This window comes from Pinus tabuliformis, chromosome 5_2 (assembly GCF_031772625.1).
Source record: "Pinus tabuliformis cultivar Carrire ecotype Pingquan chromosome 5_2, CPIR1, whole genome shotgun sequence".
Lineage (NCBI taxonomy): Eukaryota > Viridiplantae > Streptophyta > Pinopsida > Pinales > Pinaceae > Pinus > Pinus tabuliformis.
Genome location: NC_142306.1, coordinates 1,134,708,522 through 1,134,732,247, shown reverse-complemented (window position 1 = coordinate 1,134,732,247; position 23,726 = coordinate 1,134,708,522).

Here is a 23,726-nt window from a genome sequence, read left to right as displayed (position 1 = left end):
AAGTTGTGTGTACTATTCCACATAACAACTGTCGGGTTTTAGGAATTGTTTATTTTAGAAGAAATAGACCCAAGTGGTTGCAATCTTAACCAATGTATCTGAGAAGTAATTGTATTTAGAAATAGGCTGTAACTACTTTTATTTTATGATCAACATGAAAATTGTGAGATTCTCATCACTGATCTATTCCTAATTTCGAGCATGTAATAATTATAAAAGAAACTCGATTTCCTATGTACAAGGACGGCATATAGAAAAGCACTGTTACTCTGCTCTTGTAACTCAGAATTATTTTTAATATTAAAATCACTACAATGATGTTGTTACTGCTCTTCATCTCATTCATTAACTAATCTTGTGTTATTCTTGCACCCCTGTTAGGGAGGAAGGACCCTCCTCTTTAGCAGGGACTGCAACGGTAAAAGAGTGCACATTATTGTTTCTTTTATTGTCATATGGTTTTCTGTTGTTGCTGTATAAATTGTGAAATACATCTGCTTCTATTCCAGATTATATTATGCTGTTACACTGATTTGATTAAATAGAATGATAGTGACCAGCTGGTGTAGTCATTAGTTTACTATGTGGCACACCCTTACTCTGGTAATTGTGAAGTGTGATTTCAATTCTGTGGAGTGTTTTAATTTCTACATGAATGATTTAATTTTTGCAATTGATTCAATGACATCTTTTACTATTCTTTCTATTTTTCATTCTTGGCTGTAGTGTATTGGCACAAACAGTGCGAACTCCATTGAAACAGAAAGACCTACCCTGGGTTGACAATTAAATGTTGCAGTCTCGTTCAATTAGGATTGATTAAAACATCACTACATTTTGGCGTCGTTGCTGGGGATGGCAGTTGACATTATAACCAGCCAAGTTGTTTGTTTGATGATAGAGTGTTCCTAGTCCACAATCGTTGGGCAGTAAGACGAGAGGTAAGAACCTGCGCATCGCTCTAACACACCTGGGTAGGCTCATCGTTGTGATCACTAGGGCACTTAGGGTGTGGCATTTTGGTATTTTTTTAGCGTGTCTTCAGCACTTCTGTTGTTGGGCGGTAAGACGAGAGGTAAGAACTTGCGCATTGCTCTAACATACCTAAGTAGGCTCACCACTGTCAATTAGGATTGATTAAAACATCACTACATTTTTCCGTCGTTGCCGGGGATGGCAGTGGATGTTATAACCAGCCAAGTTGTTTGTTTGATGATAGAGTGTTCCTAGTCCAAAATCGTTGGGTGGTAAGACGAGAGGTAAGAACATGCACATCGCTCTAACACACCTAGGCAGGCTCACCGTTGTGATCACTAGGGCACTTAGGGTGTGGCATTTTGGTGTTTTTTTAGCGTGTCTTCAGCTCTTCAGTTGCTGGGCGGTAAGACGAGAGGTAAGAACCTGCGCATTGCTCTAACATACCTAAGCAGGCTCACCACTGTTGAAGACTAAGACACTTAGAGTGTGAATCAATACACATAGGGTCCATGTGTGCAACTGTAGGAACTATAGAAATACCAAAACTACCCCCACTCTAATTAGTCACAGGAAAAACGGGTCGTAAAAAGGAAAGGAAGAGTGTAGATTTGGGAAGGAAAACATTTATCCATGAACTAATCTCCAAGGCAGAAAAAGAACAATCAAGCTCTCAAAGGGACACAAGGAAAACAGGGCCACAAAAAGCTATTACTCCCATAACAAGGACAAAAACCTTTGATTCCTCTATCTCAGGGCCATACCATTCTAAAGCTAGCAACCACACTCCCAAGATTAAGCATCCAATTCAGGAACAACAGGGGGAAGCTAGTAGCCAGAACTTTAGGACCGAGGGACAAGGGGAAACTGAGGGGGGACATCAAAAACCTGAGACAGGAGAGCACCTATTGGTTTATCAATATCCAGATTCAGGTAGTGCAGTGAAATAGCCAACCCTGGAGTTACCTGAGCCATCAAATCCACCTAAAATACAATCACAAGAGAAGTTTGAAGAACGTTTGTTACAGCAAGGGTTAAAAGGATTAGCCACGTGGGACAATGTTGGGAACGGGATCCCCAAATGATAGTTTTGGGGTTAAAAGCCCATGTTTTGGGTCAAATTTTGTAATAAAATTGTAAATTCTCTGCATTTTATGGTCGCGGAGCACGAAGGTGTCATGAGTCATAAAGGGTTGTCCGCCCTTAATTTTGTAAAGTAAAGTCGACTGTAAAGATCTAGGTAGTTCAGAAGAGTCACAAGTTGTAAGGAGTCTTGAGCGATAAGGAGAAAAGTCTAAGTTTCAGGTCTTAGTGTAGGTAGAGGCTTTGCAGCTGAGTGCGCAGAGGCCTAGGGTAGAAGTCCGCAGCTGAGTGCGCAGACCCCTGCAGCTGTGTGCGCAGGGCGGATAGAGTCTGTAATCATCTGAAGATATCAATAAAGAGAAGTATTCTACAAATTATGTGTCTTTGTTTCCTGTTAATGCATCTTGTCATATTGTGTATAAATTTCAATTATAATGCTTATGCGATGCGCGAATGTATGTAATTACGTTGGATAATTGAACGCAATTAAGGATATCTGTTTATGCGGGGCTAACTATGATTGTTTAATAAGATAAGTAAGACACTTAAGCTAGTTTGGGAATTTGTTCTATACACTGCTTTAGCAGCGCGGAATTTCCTGAACCGCAGGTTAGGGCTGTGTGAAGGTTGATCATACCCCTTCGCAAAGGTACTGAAGGACGGAATAAAGGGCTAGATCGATAGAGCCCTAGAACTTAACGACCTGTGCGAGAGAAGGAATAGAAGGAATAAACTGACATCACGACCATCTCAGGGTGCGGAAATTTGATTCCAACATCCCCCCATACTGCTTTGGGTGAGACTTCAGTCCGCGCTCCACGGGCTGATGCTGAAAGGGCCAGTAGTGTAGGAGTTTGTTTGGCTAACTAATACTGAACCTGGGTCAGGCCCCACCAAGCCAACAAATGGTTCCGTTGCCAGGACCAAAATCTGCATAAGAGATGTGTGATGTCGTATCACTGGAATCCAACTAAGAAAGAGATCGAACACTGGTTGGATAGGAAGATCCATGAATTCGCAGCGTAGGAGAACAGAAGTCTGCGACTGACAAAGGAACTGTGTTGGACAGGTACTATATACAAAAATACACGAGATCTTTTTCTGTTCCTTTCCGGTTGAGCTATATGAGTGGATCGCGAAGCTAGTAGATAGCCAAGGAAGGTGGAGACTTGATGGTCCTATTTTTTGGACCCCGGAGTTAGTACAGATATTGGAAGCCTCTGAGGATAAGATCACCCACGCTATCGATCATTGGCTCGATCGCATCATAGGAGGATTTGTGACTAAATTCGAGACAGAGCGACGCTTTTTCAAAGGTTCGCGAGGTAAGTACTTGAAGCCTTTGAATACTTGGATTAAGATGTTATTGTGCAAAAATTGGGTTATGTAACTACCTTGATGTTCGGAGCTATGCGAAACGGAAAAATTTACAGGAACGAAGGAAGAAAGGGTCCTGAATATAGTCCATTAGTTTCACTTCCATTAGGTGACGAAGAGGGAGTAGCGCAGGCTTCTCCGCGAAGTGTTATTCAGTCAATAAGACAAGGATTCTTGCGACTGCCACCTCCACCCACACCACCTCCAACTTCACCACCGTCACCTGCGACTTCACCTGTACCACCTCCACCTCCACCGTGGTTCAGCATGGCAAATTCCGTGAAGTTGCCTTTGTTTAAAGGCTTGGGAAATGAGAACCAAACCAGTTCTGGTTCATGGTGAAAGCTGTATGGGAAGCTCAAGGCGTTACAAATGATCACTTGAAGAAGGCAACACTGGTTAGTGCGTTGCAGGATTATGTGCTAACTTGATACATTAAGTACTCTAATGATAACCCAAACACTAGAGTGGCAGACATCTAGACCGCGCTGAACAAAGAATTCAGTAGGCCTAAATCTGAGGCACAGTCGATTGTGGGGTTCAAAGAAATCACGATGAAGCTAGGCGAGACACCTTGGGAATTAGATCAGAGGTTGAAGTGTCAAATCCGTGAAGCTAATATGAACTTAACAGACAGACAGCATCGCGAGTGGTTTGTGGCTTTGCTCCTGCCACACCTAAGGGTTGCGCTGTCACAACAGAAGATAACGACTCAGGCAGAGGCCTTGGAGATTGCAATGAGACTGCATGAAACACCGATGCAAGATCCAAATCTGGGGGTTCAGCAGATCCATGCACAATTGAAAAATCTTTGCCTTGAGATGCAAAGTTTGAAGCAGGATAGAACAGTTCGACCAGAGGTGCGCGAAGAGGTATGGTGCCTGAAATGCAAGGGTCAGGGGCATGACAAAGACCATTGCCCGGTCTTTGCGAACTACATGGTAGGAGGAGGACCGATGCCTTTGAGGCCGGAAGCTCAAGTAGGACCAAGCGTGGGCCCTGCATTGTGGTGTGCTATATGTCAGGTAGCAGGAAAACATGTCACACATAATTGTTATTTGCTACAGAAGTTTGTACAAATGCCACAACAAATGTTCTGCAACTTTTGTAGGTCGATAGGGCATGATGAACGCAACTGTAGAAGCTATGAATTGATGATGGACAGAATGCTCGCCTACATGGTTCAGGCAGAAAGGCGGCCCCCTGACCAGAACGCGGGGATGGCGCGGAAAGGATTTCAGGTGGGTAGACGAGGACGAGGCTAAAGAGGACCTGGCAGAGGTCGGAGACAACTGATTTGCTACAATTGCGGAGGACCAGCACATTATGCCCGCGATTGCACTAACCCAACGCGTTCGTCATGCAAATATTGCACTATGTTTGATCATGAGAAGGAGGATTGTCCTACGCTGATAGCAATGATACGCGACAAAGGGGAACTATCCCCTCAGCCGACTTAGAACCTCCAGATGATGAGGTCTGAGCCTTGCAAAGAGGATCCAAATGTGAATATAGTGTTTCGAAGTGGAATTGCAACAGGGGATGATAAGGGAAAACAACCTGAAGACAGCGCATGGGTTCACAAAGCTCCGACGAAGGAGGTTGAATTCGATTTGGAGTGCGCACGTGAAACATTCATGGAAGCAAAGAAGAGCTTCGCTGAGGCCTCCACCTCAGGGAGCAAGGATAAGCCTGATTAGGAGATGGACCCTTCTATGCTTACAACCTTCCTAGAGACCTGCATGAAGTTGCTACGCAATAGCAAGGCTGTGAAGGGATTACAGGAGCTTATAAATAGATGCGCCGGAAACACTCCGGGTGAACCGCGCATGGTACGAAAGATTGGTAAGCATAAAACAAGGACAGGACGAGAGATGAGGCTGACCGTGCAGATAGGAGAGTATGAAATGGATCAGGTTATTTTGGATCTGGGGTCAAATGCGAACGTCCTACCGAAACAGACTTGGGAACGGATGGGAAGACCCGTGCTGCAGTGGTCTCCGATTCAGTTAAGGATGGAAAATCAACAGAAGATCATCCCCATGGGGCAGTTGCAAGGGGTGACTATAGATATTGAAGGCGCGAGTGCACTGGCTGACTTTGAAGTAATAGAAATTGTGGATGATAGCAACCCCTACCCTGTGCTCCTTGGAATTGATTGGGCTACTGATATGAATGGGGTAATCAACCTAAAGAAGCGAAAGATGATATTTGAGAAGAAATCGCTCCGCGTAATAGTACCCCTAGATCTTGCTGAAGGATCGCGCTATACTGAACCAGTCTGCGATTATGAGAGCGATGACGATCTGGACTGTATCTATAAGATAACAGCGTGAGACCAAGATTGGGTGAATCCAACAACGGATGGACGAATTACATGGGATCGCGAGAGTTCCTGCACCTCAGACTCTGATGAAGAATTAGAGCGCTGGCAGAATCAGTTACATGAAGTAACCACATTGAGCTGTAACATGATGACCCGGTCGCTGCATTGTGTGTCGTCAGAGGTAAGAAATCTGCCCACTTATGATGGCCTGAATGATGTAGATATATTTTTGGATGCATTCGAGAGGGAGGTACTAGAGAAGCAGTGCTTCCAGGCTTTGGATTGGGCACTGTGCGCTACGCCTGCAAGGTGGTGGGGTACGCACAAGGGTAGCTTTGATGATTGGCATGAATGTAGGAGGATGATGAGAACATGCTTTGGGAAGCCGAAGGTACGAATGACAGACAAATATGATGGGCAGGATGATCTGCGCGCGCACTTGGCCAAATGGGCTCAGGCTTATGGAGAGAAGCCCCAACCTGAATGGGTGCACTTGTTTTGTCACACCCTGGATGTCATCCCGATGAACTGGTACTTAGAAACGGAGCTCCGCCATGGTACAGGTGAATGGGATATTCTGCGCGAAGGATTCATAATGACATTTAGCTTTGAAGACAGGTTTGACTATATCAATGAGGCGCTACAAGAAGTAAAAGCAACAATCTTTAGGATACTGCAGGATCCTTTGGACCTGATTCAACTTGATTGGGCTACTCAGTTGAGTCACGTGCTAGAATGCTATAACGTAACCGCTGAAGAAGAAGATGAGGATCCGCGAAAGGTTAACATCCCTGAAACAGAAGGTCACCGCGAGGTTGAAGGACCGCATATTGAGAATCCTGATATAACTGCGCCACTGAAAACGAAACAGGTAAATATTGGTACGGAGGCAAAGCCTAAATTTGCGAAGATTGGAGATTACTGGGATGACGCGACGGTGGATAAAGTCGTTGAATTGCTCCACGAATATCATGGATTTGTTCCCTACCAAGTTTACGGATCTAAAAGGGATAATCGGGGACCTGGGTGTAATGAAGATCACGTTGAAGCTCAATGTGAAGCTCGACGCAAAGCCGGTTAAGAAAAGACCTTACCGTCTCAATCCAAAGTATAAGGAGAAGGTCCGCTTAGAGCTACACAAGATGCTTGCGTCAGACATCATTGAGCATGTGGAAGAATCTGATTGGGTGAGCCCAATGGTGGTACACGAAAAGAAGCAGAAGGATGAAATAAGGATATGCGTAGATCTTAGGAAGTTGAATGACGCTTGTGTAGATGATCCCTTCCCGACTTCGTTCACTAATGAAGTGTTGGATAATATATGTGGCCAGTGTTATCACTCTAAAATTTCCCTAGGGTTGTTATCTTGTGTCAAAATAAATATTAGAGGTAACCACAAACCTACTTTTCAGATGAAGATCTAGCCTTCGTAATGCTTAGAGAGGGCTCTCTCTTTATGATTTAACTTTGTTGAGTTAATTGATTTTAGGCTAGTTATTTAAGCTTGATTGGGTTTTGACTTTGATTTGGGGGTGGAATTACTAACTTAGATGGATAGAGGGATGTCCTTTACCATTGGGCTATGGGGTCAAGTGTCAAGAAAACATGACTGAATCAGGTTCTAAAGATAGTGTTCACAGGGCAAGGTAGTTGAGTAAATTCAGATCTTTTAGGCTGGATGGTGAAGTGGTTTTCAATCGGGGTCAAGGAGCAGTTAAGAATTCCTTAAACCGGATAATGAGGGAAATGATAGAAGTCAACCAAAACTAGAGAGCAATAAAGGATTCCCTACTCTGGATATAAGAAGAAAACATGAAAATGAATAATTGTTCAAGATAGAGTGTACTTAAACAAATTCTGTAATAATATTCCAGTTATTTCATTCAATTTAGATAACATGCAAGTATGTGAAACACTTAAGAAGATAACAATTTGACAAACAGAAAATACTTCACTGAAGTGGCCCAACGCATGAATCCTGTAATGCAATGCCTTTATTACTCAGTCTAGTCTACTGACTTGAAAAATGATACAATGAACCCTTAGGTTTCAGATCAATACAACTATAGAAATGTTTAGCAATCCACCTCCTATACTTCAAATTATGAAGTATTTATACAAAAAAATATTACAAAATATCCTAAACTGATTTAGGAATTATTCAAGGAAACAAAAATATCTTCATGCAAGAAGATAGAGACAGATATGTAATTGATGCAAGTTGTCCCTCTTTTATTGTTTGTTGTTGGCTCTTTTTTGATATTACACTGCTTTTTCTCTTTGGTTGTTTGTCTTTCATGCTGATTGTTCTTTTACTTTGCCTTTTGGCCGATACTCTTTTATCTCATGTTCTTTGACTTAGCTGATCCGCTGCTTTTCTTTCACTGCTCTGTATCCACTGTTTACCTTGCATTTTTACAGTAAATCATTTAATTTTTCCCAAGTCTTTATATATGATAATTTAATATTTACCATTCTTCTATAGACTTCATCAACTTCTGTGTATTTTGCAAAGGTGGACTTGTTTACAAAAATATGTTTTGCCTCATGCTGGAGGTAAAAGAGGTTCTCAAAAGTCTGGTAAAGAACCTTTCTTGTAGGCATCCCTTTCATAGAGGAACTATTGGCTTGCTCCTTTGTGACTTCTATGATTCTTTTATCATAGTCTTCATGTGGCATTAACATGTCATTTATTACCAATGGATTAGGGAGACCTTTCTGCCTCAAAACATCAAATTTGACCATGAACCTGCCTATAGCTAGCTCCATGGTTTGGCATTTGTCCTCAAGCTGCATCATTTTTTTATTTTATTTATTATTATTATTATTATTTTTTTTTTCACAAAATCGGTTGCTAGATGTATTCAAAAAAGGAAGGGGAGACTAAGCTCCGGTGTTACATTGGAAGAGATCATAGTATGAGCTTGTAGCTTAATTACATTGAGACATTCCGCTGGAATGCTTTTATATACCGATTGAAAGATTCTAGCACAAGTGTAGATTCTGATAAATTGAGACAAAAGCAAATTGACTTTACAATACATCTAGTCAATACTTATGTGACTGATTTGTCGAGCCGTGGAATCCTCCGGGTGGCTGTCAGCGTCTGCAACCTTTATACTAGAGGAACTGGTACTTGGGGCATTGAGCTTGTCCATCATAAACTTGAGAATATCAACAGATTCCTGAATGTGCGCACAGGTATTTGTTAGAGCGTTGAATTGCTCCTGCAGAGAAGAGATGCGATGAAGGAAGAGGTTGAGATCGGCCTCATATTTAGCTGTGATAATCCTTGTAGCAGCATCGATTTTTTTGTCCAGGAGACGCTGATGCATTCTGACTTGTTCAAGTTCAGCTTGTAGATCACGACAATGAAGGCAATCTTCACTGCGATCCATCCAAAGAGCTTCAAAACTGGCCTGGAGCGACACTGGAAGAGGGCTCTCACAAGCTGTTGCGGCGACACTGGGAACAGGTCTGAAGGTAATATCAGACTTGGATTCAGGGGCTAAAACAGGGCAATAGGAAGCGTTAATGGCCAAAACAGAGATGCAGTGAGGCGAAGAGGCGGGCCTTATCAAAGCGGAGAGAAGGGGTTGGGCATTAGGGAGCCTGAGAAAAGAGGCGTGACCATTAAGAGAGATCGAAAGCCGACTGTTAGCCACTGAAGAGAGTGCAAAGAGATCAACGAACATGAAGATGGGGACTTGTAGGTGTAGGGGAGGCTTCCTGGGATAAATAATCGGTGGGCAGGGACCTATGAAGTACCGGATCACGTGAATGAGGCATGGGCGGTCACGGATATCACAGGAATAGTTTAGGTTCAGAAGAACAACAAAATCTGTAATGAGATACAAATGGATTTTCAGCGACTTGCAACAGTATGCGTCGGATTTACTATGGATTTGATCAGGGTACTTTTTTGCAGAAGCGCGGTTCATTGGAAAAAAACAGCTTAAAACAATCATGGAAATCAAGGGATGAAATGGTGTAGGTCCTCATTGTTGCAGAGAATGCTTCCTTTAGGCCGAGAGCAAGCTTGACTGGCCCTTTTGTCAGCTTCTCGATTAATGGAACGAAGGATGTGATAGAAATGGAACTCCTGATCATGAGATATCAAGACTTTGCATCGACTGATGGTTTGCTGCAAGAAAATGTTGGAAGCTTGCCGCCTGTTGTTCATTAAATTAATTATGATGGCAGAGTCGCCAAAGATGAGGGCTTTTTTGATTCCCTGGGCCTGTAACTGAAGAATGCCTTGATAGAGGGCCAGAGCTTCAGCCCTGTTATTTGAGAGGATTCCCAATCCCCATTCAAAGGAGATTAAGGGTTCACCAGAAGGGTTGTAGATAATGCCCCCTGCTCCCGCAGCTCCCGGGTTTGATTTAGAAGCTCCGTAAAAAAATAAGGAGTGGGAGTTACTTGTGTGAAGCCAATTGCTGAAGTCGTCCTGCTTTAAGCGAATTTTCCAACTGTGACTGTTTGTTTTGCCCAGATTGCTGCAGACTTTCACTGTTGGTGGGATACTGATCTTGTCAAGTAGATTTCTTATAAAGTCTCTTTCCTCAGCCCATAGACTAGTGATGTCAATTTTTTTGGTAATCTTAGAAGCAATAGTTTCGATCGCCAGACTTTTTGCCTTGATATAAAGGTGCCTGATCGAAGTCTCTTTGTCTCTAAATATCATGTTGTTCCAAGCAATCCAGATCCTCCATAAAAGAGCAAATGGGAGGGCGTCCCACACTCTCTTAGCTGGATTATGTTTCATGGATTGCCAAGGGTAATTTCTTTTCCAATTATTTAGAGCTTCATCAATGGAATGTTGAGAATTCCAGATGGGAGGCGCGGAAGGGTTGATGTTGTTCCAGCATGAGACTGCGAAAGGACATGAGATAAAAAGATGTTGTATAGACTCCTCTGCTTCTTTGCAGTTAGGGCATCTGGAGGGTCCAACAATACCTCTTTTTTTGAGGTTCTCTGCAGTGAGAGTTTTTCCTTTCAAGAGAGTCCACATGAAGAATTTAACCTTAGGAATTGCTTCTGCTTTCTTTAAAGTCTTCCAGTGTATCCATGCTGGCGTTGGGTGTTCCTTGCTGTTTAAGTAATCATATCCTGCTTTAATTGAGTAACTGGTTCCTGTAGGGTCCCATCTAAGTTCATCCTTGTCGTTTTTAAAAGTGGAAGCAATGTTGTCCAGATGATTGCAAAAATTGTCAAAGTTGCCTTTGAGATGATGAGGGATGGGAGGAAATTTCCATCACATCCAAACATGGGTTATTGCATCCCATTGAGAGATTTGGCCTAAATTACATATACCTTTACTTTGCAGAAATAGAATTATTGAATCCATACCTGGGAGGCTGTTGATTGGTGGGTTTCCCATGATTTTATCAGAGCTGATGTTGACTTTCATACCTCCTTTTGGCACCTTGGAAACGTTTTGCGCCATGAATGTGATGGCTTTTTTACAAAGCTTCCAAATCTTTGTGCAGTTTCTGTTGGGAATCTCAGCCGTAAGCAGATGCAGCCTTGGTTGATTGAGGTATTTTGCCTCCAAGACTTTTTTCCACCAGGTTGTTTGGTTTTCCATGAGTCTCCATATCAACTTCCCACCAAAGGCTAAATTCATGAGAGTTGGAGATCTAATGCCAAGGCCTCCTTTTTCTTGGTTTTGGGTGACTTGTTTCCACCCCACCAGGTTGAATTTTTTCTTTTTGTTCTTCCCTCCCTGCCAGAGAAAGAATCTGAGAACACTGTCCATTTTGCGAAGAAAGGAAGCTGGAGCTTGAGCCAGGGAAAATTGATAAAGGGGAAGAGAGGAAAGGCCCGATTTGAGAAGCACCAATCGCCCAGCTGGATTGAGCCAAGAAGTTCCCCACTTCTGAACTTTTCTTTTCATTTTGTCTAAAGTTAGATCCCAGACATCTGCCCTTGCATTTCCTATACTCACTGGCATTCCCAGGTAACTGAAATAGTCCCAGTTTAACTTACAAGGGACACCAAAAATGTTAGCAATACTTTGAATCGTTTGAGCTGAAGCATTCCATCCGTAAATACAACTTTTGAGATGGTTAATCTGGCCCCCTGAGTATCTCATGAATTTATCTAGCAAGGATTTGAATCTTCGAGCTATAATTGTGGTCGCCCCACCCAACAACAGAGTATCGTCAGCGAATTGGGAGTGGTTGATATTTTTTATGCCATCTTCAAATTTAATGCCAGTGATGAGGCCTACCTGCCTCTTATGGTCAAGCGCACAGCTGAATGATTCCGCCATTAAGATAAATAGATAAGGAGATAAGGGGCAGCCTTGTCTTAATCCTCTTGAGGATCGAAAGGAGGGTCCAGGTCTATCGTTGATAAGGGGAGCAATCCAAGGGCCAGAGATACATGCTCTTATGATGTCAAGAAATAAGGGAGAGAAGCCCATTTTTTGGAGAACCGCAAAAAGGAAAGAGTGCCTTACCCTGTCAAAGGCATTGGCCATGTCTAATTTCAAAATAAAGCCCTTTTCATTCCTTGAATGGCTTGAATGAATGGCTTCCTGGACCAAGAGAATAGAGTCTGAGATTTGTCTGTTAGCCATAAAGCCTCCTTGATTTTCAGAAATTAGCATCGATAAGAGGGGTTTGAGACGTGAGGCAAGGATTTTTGTGAAGATTTTGTAGGAATAGTTGCATAATGATATTGGCCTGAAGCGAGAGAAATTGGAAGGGCGGTTCTTCTTTGGAATGAGGGCCAGGTGAGTAGAGTTTGTATAACCTCCTATTTTGCCTTTCCTCTGAATCCATTTGAAGTATTTAATGAGATCTTTTTTTATCAAATCCCAATATTCTCTGTAAAAACATATTGGGAAACCGTCCAGTCGAGGTGCCTTATTAGGCTGAAGGCTCCAAATTGCTTCCTGAGTTTCTTCCTCTTTTATCTCTTCTGTCAAATTTTTATTTAAATCTGCTATGACTTTGGTTGGCAAGTGCTGCAGGAGGTCATCAAAGAGTTCTTCCGCCCCTGTTTCAGTTAAGAGCTCCTTAAAATGGTCTGAGGCAGCGCCTTTGATATATGTTTGGTCAGTGTGTTGAGTCCCTGCATTGTCTATGATGACTGTTATGTTGTTTTTGATTTGCCGAGCAGTGGCTTGCTTGTGAAAGGAGGAGGTATTCTTATCTCCGCTTTTCAACCAGGTTTGCCTAGATTTTATACGCCATTTTTCTTCCTCCTCTCTTTTGATGCTGCATAATTGATTGTATAGATTTTCTTCTTAAGTCTTTTCATTCTGACGGTACTCTTGATTTTCTATTACACATTGGAGGTCTTCAATTTTGGATTTCAGCGCTCGTTTTTTTCCTTTGGTTCATTATACTACGTTTTGGCCCAATTTTTGAGCGCTTTTTTCACATTTTTTAATTTGTTCTCCCATATAAAGCCTGGAGATCCTTGAACATGTTGACCCCAGGTTTGCTGGATAATATTTTTAGCTTCTTGGTAATCGCTCCATATGTGATTATATTTGAATGGAAGAGGCCCAACAGGACAGTGCATATCCATGGTTAAAGTAATTGGGTAGTGATCTGAGACCGCAAAAGGAAAAATGGAGGCGTTGACAACTGAATAAGAGGAAAGAAAGGAGATATTGACCATAAACTGATCCAGTCTCTCCATTATATTGCTGCTACCCAATCTGCGATTACTCCAAGTGTATTTCCAATCTGCGATTACTCCAAGTGTATTTTCGGTTTTTTGGAATGATGTCTATCAGAGCACCGTTTTGCATTATGTTTTCCAACTGATTTCTGAATGGGTCTGGCGTAAAGCTTCCCCCACCCTTTTTATTGGCATGTAAAATTAAATTGAAATCGCCTCCTAAGATGATGTTGCTGTTGTCTTCTTCCATTATGTTCTTGCTGAGAGAATCCCAGCAAACTTCTTTGTCCCTGTAATGATTAGGGGCGTAGACATTAAAAATCACAATCTGCTGTTTGCTCATGTTGTTCCTCAACACTGTCTTTATCCAATGCTGTTCTATTAGTTCAGCTTCACTGTTCCACTCTTCCGGGCTCCAAATGGTAGTAATCCTGCTAGAGGCCCCTCTGGCTTCACATGTACATCCTTTATAACGCTTATGACGGTCAATGATCTTGTTGATTTTTGTCTCTCTCTATTTTGTTTCCTGTAATAAGATAATGGATGGTTGCTCTTGATTTATAAGATCCTTTAGGGCATTGGTTTTGGAGGGGTGCCCGAGTCCCGTGCTGTTCCATGAAAGAATTTTAATCATTTCAAAACTATGATTGGAGGAGGTGCTCTCCCTCCCTTATCTTTGCTTGTTGTTTCTTGATCTTTTGGGCCCTGAATGTAAGATTCTATAGGATTCTGGAGTCCTAGAGCTATATCTTTTTGTGTGTTCTCATCCCTGTGCTGTTTGGAAGTCTTTCTTCCCGACTTCTTTTGACCATCTAGAGAGGACCCTTGATCCTTGGAGTTGCTACGAGTAATTCTAGGGGGGAGTCCTCAAGTTGCATCATTAAGTTCCTCTTGGTGATTACCTTTTTCACCTTTAGTATAGTGCCAGTTCTGTTAGCTATGCTAAGTTCCTGCAATTCATATTTATTCTTTGAGTTAAGGAATTGGATTATCCTTGATGCTTCTTCTGGCATATTTCCAAGTTCGGCCTTAACCCTTTGAATTGCTTCACCAATCTCTTTAACTAAATTATTTTGTTCAAAGATAACTTGTATAGATGGCCAAATATCATTGACAAAGCTCATAGCTGCTCTTTTGCTTGGGCAAGTGGCCCCTTCAATGTTAATCCCTTTTCTAAGTTCTTTATCCTCTCTCAGTCAACTTGTTTGACTACTGTACTTCATTTTTATGCATGATTTGAGCCAATGTCTTCTCATAATCTAGAATTTTCATTTGTTCTTTAAGTCTATTTATTTCAGTGGTCTGAATGGACATGTCCTCCATGGCTTTGACTAGTTTCGCTACTTCATCACTAGGATGAACTGCTGTTGTTGTTGAACTTATTGTTGTTGCAGCTGGAAGTGCTGTAGCTAGTGGAGTTGTTGAGGCCAATGAAGCTGCCAAAGTTGAAGGAACTGCTGTAGTAACTGTAGGAATAACGGTGGCAATGGCTGTCTCAAGGTTAGCTTGTTTCAGCTGTATTAACTCATCCAATTCCTTCTCCATTTCTTTTAATTGTGCATTTAGCTGGAGAATGAGGTCCATTATCCCATCTTTCTGGGTTTGGCTTTCTAGGACCTCCTTGGTCTGTGGATGTTCAAAAGAGGGTAACTTCAGTTGCTTCTTTAAAGCAGCAATATGCTCATTTTTCTTCTTTATTAGTTTTTCTGCAGCCTTGATATCATTTGTATTATATCCAATTTCAATTACCAAGTCTTCTAATGAATTGATTATGTCATCTTTTCCTTTGCTGATGCTTTCTCTAGCTTAAACTGTGTTGTGATGTTGTCTAGAGAGTTTTGAAGCTTCTGAACACTCATGGCCTTGTTGGTCATTGTTGAGTATATCATTTCACATGCGTTCTTATGGAATTCAATTTGATCAATAGGGTGAACATCCCTGGCCAAAACTTCAAACTCTATCTTCCTGTAGTCTGTTGACATTTAGGCTGCTGGACTGTAGGTTGCAAAAATGTCATTTACATTTTGTTGGTTTAGTGGGGCCTGACCCAGGTTCAAAGTTAATTTAGCCAAACAAATCCCGGTGCTACTGGCCCTTTCGGAAATAGTCCGCGGAGCATGGACTGAGGTCTCACCTGAAGTAGTATGGGAGGGTGCTAGAACCAGGTTTCCGCACCCTGGAGATGTCTGATGAGTTCAAGTGGTCCGCGGTTTGACCCCGCGCGCAAGTTGCTTCGCGCACTCTCCCGTACCTCGTAGCTGATATACTGCCTTCGCGTAGCCCTACTCAGGGGTTGAACACTGCGCTTCTGCGTTATTACCCAAGCCCTTACTGGTATTCCAATGTCAGTTGATTATTTCAGCCTACTTGCGAGCTTTAAGTTATACTTAACAACATAAACCATTCATACATGTGTGCGCAATAAATAAACAATATATTTGCAATTTATATCAACCATGCATTAACCGAAGAACAGATACACAAAATTATGATAAAACTTCTCTTTATTAATTCCTTCTTTGGTTACAGACTCGACTTCGCCCTGCGCACTCAGCTGCAGAATAATATGCCTCTGCGCACTCAGCTGCAAAGCCTTCTCCTACTCTATGACCCAAAGACACACTTTACACTTGCGACTCAATCACTTAGACTTGTTACTCCTCTCTATCATTCTATCTCTATTTAGAGCCTCGCTCTATTTATACAATCCCATGGTCCGCGGGCCATGGGTAGGTCTATCCAGCTGACATTACATTACAAAACTAGGGTGGACAACCTTGTGACTCTATCATACTTCCGCGCTCCGCGCCTGCATTTCACGGAGCTTTACAACAAGATTCAGTCAAAACTTGGGCTTTGAGCCCCAAAACATGCCTTGGGGGGATTCTCTGCTCAACAGGCCCCCAACACAAACATCGTGACTCACCCCCGAGTCACTCTGTCGACGTGGCGATCTTTGTGCGGAGTCCCTCCAACTGTTCTCGAACAGCGTGGAGGTCGGCAACGCACTGAGCTGCTTCTTGCTGGATCTGCTGCATACATTGTTCCGAGCCCTTTGTGTCGGGAGTGCTTCTCTGCATCAATGTGTGCATCCCTTGTATGTGTGCGAGCTTGCCTTCGATGTCTGTCATGATGGTGAAGGCCTCGTCAATCCAAGGCTAGACGTGCGCTTTTAGGACTGCTTCCTTATGTCGTGCTGCGTCCACCTACTCCTTCAGTGTTTTAGCCTACTGCATCTGTGCAAGCCTCTGGGTGAGGACCACTGTCTACGCAGTTCCTCAGACACTGTCATACTGTTGTTGGAGTTCTTGCGCCTTTGTCTCTAAGCGCTAGATGTTGGGGTCCTCCTGCAGAGTTGTGAGGACCTCAAGTGATTCTTCCAACATGCTGGTGCAGTCTCGCACTGCACCTTCGATTTCCTCCAATCTCGTTGTGATAGCGCTAGCACGTTGTTCTCTGACTTCCGGGGGAGTGGATGGCTACGCCTTTAACCACAGTTCGACAATCTGAAGATTCAGCTCCAGCTGAACCTTTGTCATTTCCTCCCTGGCCTCGCGGACCCCTGCTGCTAACCTGTGGATCCGCACCTCTGCTGGTATATCTGCTGGGATGGCTAGCTCCAGGATGCTTCGGCAAGCGTCGTCTATCATAGGCACCAGCTGTTGATTTTGCGACACCAATTCGTCGCACTGCAAGCTTAGTTGTTCCATATTTATCTTCTGCTCACTGAGGACTTGGAGCACACGACTCTCCCTAGCTTGCAGCTCTGTAGTTATCCCATCCTGCAACACATATAATGTCTCGTGCGGAAGGGCAGCTAGATTAACATTGAGACCTTTCAGCATGCTAATCGAAGGTCTGTCAGCCTCATTTGATGTCAAGAGTGCCTCTTCGGCAGCACTATTGTGTTCGTCATCCGCGCGCGCAACATCTGCTTTGTTGCCTTGGATCTGACTGCGAGGTTGGTCGAAAAGGTACCAACCTGAGGGGGGTGTGCCTGTAATTCCTGCAACTGCGCTTCGAGGGCCCCCAACACAATCTAGTTCTCCTGCATGAAATCTTGGAGAGCCTCATTGGTGACATCGTGCACCGTCTCGCTGATATCATGCAGATCACCCTCAATTAGGGTGATTGGGTCAATGGACAATTTCGAGGCCTTGACCTTCTTCCGCGACCCTGCCCACTCTGTTGGGTGTTGGTGCTTTAACTGTGTTGACGCGGTTCGTGGGTCCGCGCCTCCTCCTTCAATTTCAGCTTCCTCTGCTTCCTGTCCCTGTGAAGGTGTTGCTTGGCCCTCGCCCACCTTTGTGGCTGTTGTCTATGCTGTTGCTGCTGCTGTGGCCTTTTCCTGCTCGGCTGCTTTCTGTGCCTCGTCCCGTGCTGCCCACACTTCTGCTGCTGTTGTTTCCTTCCTTCGTTTTTTGGCCAACTGTGCGATACGCAGCTTGGCATCGTCTTTCTTCTTTTGCGCTGCCGAATTCTCGATTTCTACAATGTCTGGGACGCGCCATTCCGATGACCATGCTTCTAGGACATTGAAAATAGCGTCGTCGGTGGCTACAAAGGGTAGCTTTGTCCACTACTTAGTCAAGTCTTTGCACGCTCTGATATATATGTTATGCATGTCTACCTTAAATTTTGCAAAACTCTGCAGACTGTTGTAAACCTTGGGTGACAACCGCGACTAATAGTTGATCCACATTCGGATATTCATCTCCATGAGCACCCAGAAGATCTTGTTGTCGCGTATCCTTTGAGCATCCTTCATGGCCCAAAGCGAAGCGTACTTCGTGGCCTCCAGTAAATCTCTGTCAATTATGGGGAATTGACTATCCTCCGACAATTCCCCAGCTACGAGCACTATGGACAGCAACAACCATGCATAGTGGAACATCTTACCCTATTCCTAGGCTTCGCGGCAATTCTCTAAAAATTTTGTGCAGAGGAATTCAGACCAGTTAAACTAGACCCCCTCCACGCACTGCTCAGCCAGTGCGACCACCAGTGCAGGTACCTCGTCTGTGCGGCACTTGCGCATAACTTTTCCTGCGAGGATTTGGGTTGCCACGCGTACTACTTTGTCCTTGATGCTGGAGATGGTGTAGCCCCTCTTCTTCTTTTCCAGCTTGTACTTCTTCTTCATGGCCTCCGCAATGGCCAAATCACTACCCTTCCCTTCCGATATGGCCGCGGGGTCCTCTCCTTTGTATGGAAGCCGGGAGATGCGATGAATCAAGTCTATCGTGATGGGGATGGGCTCCTCCAGCCATAAGCACCCATCATGCACCAGGCAAAGCAGTTGCCTGATGACGAAAATGGTTATTGGGGCGTGGTGGAAATGCGGCACCCAGAGTAGGTTCAACAGCCCGACCTTTTCCACTCCGTGCAACCACTTCCACGGCTCTAATGTTGTCACCACCCCCATGGTGTTCTGCTTCATGAGGTTTCCGGTCTCAAGGTGAGGGAACTTCTCGTGGTCAGCGAGGTCCCAATCTTCGAATTTCATGCTCGGCACGCGGCCCAGGTGTGTGCCTTCAAACATAATGCCATCTGGGAGGAGCGGGGTCTGGAGTGAGCTCTTGGTCTCGTCTAGGTCCTTGGGCACTTTGGCCTTCCCTTTTCGCGGGGGGACATAGGCGGGTAGTTTTGTCGCAGAGTGCGTAGGCTGAGTATCCACCTCCATGGCTTCATCTTCTTCTTCTGCGATGATAAGCTCCTGCAAATCTTCTTCTTCTTCATTTATTTCTATAGTGACAACTTTCCCCTTCTCCTCCATCGACAATTTGCTGCGCAGCGGATTCCGCTGGGACACGCGTATGGGAGCCATTGCTTATTTGTCCTTCATGGGTCTTGGCGTGCACGGTGATTTCGGGATTTCTGCCACAATCCTGACACCTTCTGGAACATCCCCCACAATTAGGGCCTGCGCGGCCTCCTCGGCGGTTACTTCTGCTATGTCCATAACATCCTTAGTTGTTGCCATTGTATCTGTGTTGCAATCTATCACTCACAAATTCAGGGGCTCAATCAATGCTCAGCTCACAACACTCAGGGCTCTGCTCAACCACTCAATTCGTAAATGACCAAGTGCTGTTTGTTGGCCAACCCTTTGTATTTTATAGCACTTTTTGAATTCGAATTCGACCGTTCCCCCCAATTCTGGTTCATTAATGCTTTCTTGGCGGCAAATTTTCCCAAATCTTGCCCATAAATTGCGTCTTAAATGCCTGCCACCCGCTCCATTTGGCCTCAAATCGAGCATCCCATCATGAATAGTGACTTCAACGGTCACCTTCTAGCCAACCCGCACGGCAGCGCAACCCCTCGTGCGTGGTCGTGGACCTTGTGACTCTTCGCTTCTACGCGCAGCTCCCGGGCAAGATAGTTTATAGTCCCGCGCTCCCTTCCAACTGCCTGGAGCGCTGAGATTGTCTTTTCCTCGGCTAGTTAGGTGGCCGCACCACTCATGTAGAGTTCTATCATGTCCTCCTTCAGGGTTCCTAGAGAATCCCCACCTTTTATTGTTATGGTCGACATCGCGCACTTCACCGTTTGCAACGTGCTACCCTGGTCACTATGCTTAACACTATGCGGTCCAAGCCAAGGCATCAGACTAATCAATTCACAGTGATAGTTCGCAAACTTGTCAGCATGATCATACGCACCTTACCTTACCATCCTAGTTTTTTCAACGAGAAAATCTTCCTTTATCTTGTCCTCCAGCTTCTTGACTTCCGTGTCCACCAGAGCACTTTTCTTTCTTAACCGTACCCTTTCTTCTTCAAGTTCTTGGAGTCTAAGGTTTCCCTGTTGGATTTCAACTTCCAAGGTTCCGCGAACCATCGTCCCTACCAGTGCTGGATTAGGCTTTTCAAGTACTAGAGGGCTTACAACGTTCGTCTCATATTCTAGCCTTGGTGGTGCCTACGCGGTCAGGTTCTTGCACGTGGTCCTATACGCCCATAGAACAGCTGGTATGAGCACGTCCCAATCAGTCCGTTTCACATTGCGGACCATGTTCAGTACTTCACACACTTTGCCAAAGGCTTCCACGTGGATAACCTTTTGCACGCTTGGTCTTATCATAGCTCCTGGTTCCAAATGGAAGGGTTGTTCCGCCATTGTCTTGCCCGCTCCTGCTTGTCAGTCATGTTTCCTATCGTGATGACGGTGTGCTTTTGTGTAGGTTGCACACCATACTCCTGTACCCATCTGGAAAGGTGGGCGTGCGCGCTGTTTCATCCGTCATACTCGAATTTCATCTGCATCTGAGGCTTTCCAAACCGCAAGCGCATCATCCTTCTGCAGTCACGTCAGTCCTCAAAATTCTGTTGGTGTGTACCCCACCACCTTGCGGGCGTAGCGCGCAGTACCCATTTCAGAGCATTGAACCGCTGTTGTTCTGACACTTCTTTTTCAAAATTATTTAGGAACTCCTCTACCTCGCTCAACCCATCATACATAGGCAGATCTCTTACCTCTGTTGCCACGCAGCGCAACGACCTTGTCATCATGTTACAGTTGAGCGTGGTTACCTCGTGTAACCGGTTCTGCCATCATTCTATTTCCTCGTCCGAATCTAAGGTGCAGGAGCTTTCACGCTCCCACGAGAGTCTACCATCCGCTGTTGGATTCACCCAGTCCTGCTCCTGCACAGTTATCTTGTAGATACAATCCAAATCGTCGTCACTATCATTGTCGTGCACCGGTTCTGTGTAGCACTATCCTTCTGCAGTGTCTAAAGGTACCACTACGCATAGTGACTTTTTCTCAAAATTCATCTTGCGCTTCTTTAGATTTATCATTCCATTCATGTCAGTGGCCCAATCTATTCCAAGTAGTGTGGGATAAGGATTGATGTCATCAACAATCTCTATCACTTCGAAATCTGCAAACGTGCTCGCACCTTCGATATTTACCGTTATTCCCTGCAATCTTCCCATAGGTAGGATCTTTTGCTGGTTCGCCATTCGCAATTGAATAGGAGACCATTGCAGCGCATCCCTGCTCATGCGCTACCATGTTTGCTTTGGCAAGACGTTCGCGTCCTGTTAGCACCTAAATCTGCCTTACGCTGAAGGAAGGCAAAATTCAGGGTAACCACAAACCACGCTCAGTCAGGTAGCTAGCCCTACCAGAACAAGAGAGGGCTCTCTCCAGGTCACGCTCAGTGAAGAATAAACAAATAGGGTCTGAGAATGACTTAAAAATGGATATTGATTTTAGGCTAGGTAAATAAATATGAAAGAGGTATATATGAATGACTGAGTTTTCTGGGATATATGGGACCAAGGAACAACATGAGCAGAGAATTTAACTCAAAGACGTAGATTATTTCGTGAGGCAAGACAGGCAGAAAGTCTAGCAATTAGTTTTGAAATAATATGAAGTGGAGGGATTGTTTAAGAGGGTGAAAAGGGCATAAATACATGAATCCTTTTCAACAGAAGAAAACATAGAACATGAAAACTTTCCCAAGGCAGAGCAGTAAACTGAATTCTACCTTTTCTTACTTAGAAGCTTTCACTGGAAATGAATATGAATGGACTATGAAACATAACGAAATACATATGAAACAAAAAGAAAATACATTTGCTAAACTCGCGCCACAGGAATCTCATGAATCAGAGCTGCAATCTTTCATTAATTCTCTGTCAAAATGTACAGTGAGTGACTGGGTTTCTCTCCCACAGTTTCCTAGAAATTCCAACCAACCCTCTGCAAATGGTTTTTCATACAATAAATAGACTTTGCTATGAGAGAGTCAATCGACCCAGGAAACGAAAAGCCAACCATCAGAGTTACATTCAGTTTCTATAATGACCAATTAAAACAAAGTAAACATGAACGCAGATCTTCTGGGTGACTGCTCGCCTTCCTTTTGCCACTTGGATAGAAGCCAACCTTTCATGAAAATGTTTTTCAAACTTTGCCTTTGATGCCGGGAAAAATATATTATAAATGAACGGGCCCACTTGGAGAAAATTGCAAATCGAATTCTCGCGGAGCGGAAGTGATTTTGGCCTTTGAATTGTTTGGTGGAAGGAGAGGTAACGCAGGTCATGGAGGATTTCCACAAAGGAGATTGTGGTCGTCACCTTTTTTGGAAAACAACAACAAATAAAATTCTGAGAGTAGGATACTATTGGCCGACATTGTTTGCTGATGCATATAAGGTTGTCAAGAACTGTCATAAATGTCAGATTTTTGAAGGAAGGTAGAAATTACAGCCTTTGCCGCTTAAGCCCATTGAGGTGAGTGGTCCTTTTCAGCAGTGGGGGTTGGATTTCATTGGTGAAATTCGTCCTGCTTCTTCAGGTCAGCATAGATGGATCCTCACAGCGACAAACTATTTCACGAAATGGATCGAAGCAATTCCCACTAGGCAAGCTACAGATGCGGTAATTATTTCTTTCCTTGAAAATAACATCTTGTCTCGCTTTGGTTGCCCGAATAAGTTAATCACCGATAACGCAACAGCTTTCAAATCAAGAAGAATGGTAGAGTTTTGTCATAAATATCACATCATTTTGGGTCACTCAACTGCCTATCATCCGCAAGGCAATGGTTTGGCAGAGTCTTCTAACAAATCTTTAGTCAATATTATTAAGAAGCTGCTGGAAATCAACAAGAAGAGCTGGCATAAGAAGTTGGTCAATGCACTTTGGGCAGATCGGGTCAGTCAGAAGAAATCCATTGGTATGTCCCCCTTTGAGCTTGTTTATGGAGTTGATACAGTGTTTCCTACCTCTCTCGTAGCTCTGGTAGTAAAACTTCTTCAGGAGGCCGACAGTGAAGACGATCCTGTGCAGAGAAGATTGAATCAAATGGTCCATTTGCAGCAGACCAGAGAAGAAGTTCTCCAAAACACGTCCAAGTTGCAGGAGAAGATTAAGAAAATTTATGACAGAAAAACAAGGTGGACAAATTTTAGTTGGACGATGTGGTGCTGAAGTGGGATGCGAGGAATGAGGAGAAGGGTAAGCACGGTAAATTCGAGAATATCTGGAAGGGTCCCTTCAAGATTGCAGCATATCGGGGTCAGAATGCCTTTCTTCTAAAGGAAATGAACGGAGAAGATTGTCCAGGAGGGCCGATCAATGATCGACTGCTCAAGCGGTACCATTTCTGAAAAGTTTTCTGTTGTTTCCATTGTCACTGTAAATACCATTTTGTTTCAGTTTTAGTTTGAGTTGGTCTAGTCAGTCTTAAAGTCATTTTAAGTTCAAATTTGAGTTAGTTTGAGTCAAGTTTCATGTTAATAAATGAGTCGAAAGTTTCGTGTCGTTTGTCGAAATGATGACTCCATAGCCCAATGGATGAA